We start from the raw sequence: 3,355 nt of genomic DNA, 5'->3' as shown, positions 1-3,355 counted from the left end.
GAAAAAAAAATGTAGACGAAACAAACAGTTCGCCTTACTTCTCAACGAAGTCTCTTTTGAGGTATATACACTTCATTCAGCGGTCCTCCAGCTTTTTCGTGCCATCGGAAAAATAGGTTCTGTCGAACTCTGCAAAATACCCGTTGACTGCAACCATCACATCTTCATTTGATGAAAATTTCTTCCCAGAAACACAAAGTTTCAAGTTCGGGAACAGGAGAAAGTCGCTTGAGGCTAAATCTGGTGAAAGCGGTTGATGAGGAATCAATTCATGCACCTCCGCCACTGTTATCGCTGATGTGTGGTATGATGCATTATCCTGGTAAAGAGCACTTTTTTGCGTGTCGGCCCTGGTTTTTTTCCAGCCAACGAAAGTTTCACACGATCAACAATGAAGCATAATAGCGTACCTTTCCCCTTTTCCAAGTAATCTACGAGGATCATTCCTTGCGAGTCCCAAAAGAACAGTTGTCATCACCTTCTCAGACGACAAAATAGTCTTCGCCTTCTCCAGTGCACCCGATATAGCCCGTCGGCTTTAATCAGTGACGTCATAGTTTACTTGCAAGTATTAATGTCTTTATTTTCGAGCCAATGATAACAATCGTTTATCTTCTGTGGCGAGGCGTCATCATTGTAAACTGGAATAAATAAAAGGTTTTTAAAAGACAGGGCTACACATTTTGGATGATTTTTGTCGTTTGTATTAATGAAAATCATTTGTTCGTTCCTATTCATTCGGTAGCTACTTTTATTCTTAGGGAGTTTGATATATTTTCTAAGAATTTGTTTTCACTCTGGAGAGTTTTTACTTTTTGATATTCGTTTGGAGGTATGGATTCATCTATTCCTGTGAACATGGAAGACTAGAAGCAGGTCTGCATTACGGAATGCAAATTATACTGTTTTCGCTTTTTTCCGCCTTCACTAGTATCATTACAATATTTTTTAGCCGATACTAGTACTATAGAAGGCAGAAAGGCCGACATTCGAAAAATTTGTAGCCCCTACATCAGTCGACCTATATAGGTCTAGTGAAGAATAGGAAACTAGGATTCAAAGAAGCAATATACTTTATATTATGTTCGAAATATGGATGTACGTGATATGTTTTCTCCATCCCGCACTCCTTTGTTTCTCAACATTGGCCTTTGCTGTTAAATCTGTTCAGTACATCATCTGTGGTAACTTCTGACGTCATTGGTCAAAGCGGGACTGCTTGCATCCCATTATTTAGTAATCCCAATTTCACTAGCGTTTGTCCATTGCTTAAAGGCAAATATACGACACATTAACTCATTTGTAACGTAATCAGACGTCTGATCCTGTTTTATATGTGTGAGTTCAGTTCTTTAAGGAATTGGAGGTGGGCAGGATGACTGGTTAATAATATGTAGTACGCTGTTGTTTGTACTTTGATGTGTAATAATGGATCCAGGTTTCATCGACAGTGACAAGCCGATGAAAAAAATCTTGCGGACTGCGATTAACCAACCAGTCATTGTGCCGGATACGCTTTTGATCGACTGTGAGCAACCGCCATATCCATCTGTCACATTGATTTTTCATAGCCAATTCTCCGTGCAGGATATTATGCACTCGCTTATTTGGGATGCCTACAGCCTCAGTAGTCAAACGAATTTTTATTCGACGTCTTGCATTACCACACCACAGGTTTTGGAAATGGGTTCATTAATACAAAAGTGCATGATATTCGCAGATAGTGCAGAGTCGGTGTGAATTACATCCAATTATGTTTTGATTTGTGCAGCACTTCAATCCTTCAAATGAAAATGTTTAACAACAGTACGAAACTCTGTGTTCTCCATTTTCAGTCGCAGTCGACACACTGACTAATTGAGACGGCTGTCAACGATGAACTGTGCATTGAACAATGTTGAAAGCATTTATTGATCCTTGGAGTAATTAACCTTACCAACGATGAAAGTGCAACGAAAATGTTGCATTCCTTCATAGAAATTCGCCAGACTTACCGAACAACCCTAGTATTGCCAGGCGGTATGGAATCGTTATGGTACCACATAGAGATTCAGATGGGTGCGAGTTATTCGGGGATGCGGAGGCTTGCACTGGATACATTAGCACGGAGAGCTGCATCAGACGAGTCTTCGGATTGAAGACCACAAGAAAAAATATTCATGAAATGGCGTGCAAATTCGCTTACCATGTACTTAAATGAAAACAACACAATTAAAGTGGTACTACAAATTATGTTTGTAGTAAGCACATCCGATGTTTGTCATAGAGTGAACAAAAACCTTAACTCACAGTGTCGCCACCTCTCAAATACACAATTTCCCTCCACTGGTTCACGACCAATCTAGACAAATAAATCTTTGAATAATATTCCCATATGTCTTTCGACAAGATAACACAGAACTTTTTTTTTTTTTTTTTGGAAGTTTCGTTTCTATTCATCCCATTTCAGTGAGTGTTAGCTGGATTGTTTGTTTCTCCATTCAAATGTCAAATAAAAACGTAAAAAACTTTGTTCTCAACAAGCGCTTTGACGAGGTAACAGCGTATAACACACAGAAGAGTGTGGATTTAAGGTACGTAAATTTGATGAAACAGATTAAAATTTAACGTCGCCGCCGTGCACTAAAAACAAAGCTAGTTGCGAAAATATTATTACGCACAATACTGTAGATGACGAAATTTGTTGGCACTGGCACTGATTTGACCATAAAACAGAGCAGAGTCAATCTCGTTAATGGATGGTGTTTCAAGTGGAAATTGCGAATGTTTAGAGACAGAACGTCAGGCATGTTATTGAGCGAAGATGATGTGTCAATAATGACAGCAGCTGTTACAACGTCCCATTACACCTCATGTCGGCACTACAGTTACAGCACTCTGTGAATTGGATATTTTTTTTTTTACTTTGGTCTTCGGCTGTCAGTGTTTGGTACGTAAATGCCGGGTGATTAAATTAAAGAAACGCTGTTCGCAGAGGTCCAGTGTGGGCTGTGATTATCGTATAGCACCTAAATTCGTAGATATTGTAAGGCCCTACTGCGAAACCGATTAATGATAGAAAAATAACTAGTTCCAATTTTGACCACCGGGTGAAAATGAGGCGCTGTGAATGCAAGAAAGACGTATAGCGGTGTTTTCACATTTAATGAAATTGGAACGGCATGTAGACAGATAACGTCAAACGACAGAGAGGGGCGAGCAAATGAGGAAAGCATAATGTTTTTATTATTATTAACAACCGCTTACACGAATTGTTCGGTATGAGCAACGGAGACGTCGGCGAGATGCTGCATACGTCGAACGACGTGATCAACAGTTGCTCGCAGCAGATCCCGTGGAATCTGAGCAACGTGTT

This window comes from Schistocerca nitens, unplaced genomic scaffold (genome assembly GCF_023898315.1).
Source record: "Schistocerca nitens isolate TAMUIC-IGC-003100 unplaced genomic scaffold, iqSchNite1.1 HiC_scaffold_345, whole genome shotgun sequence".
Classification (NCBI taxonomy): Eukaryota; Metazoa; Arthropoda; class Insecta; order Orthoptera; family Acrididae; genus Schistocerca; species Schistocerca nitens.
This window is presented reverse-complemented; position numbering follows the sequence as displayed.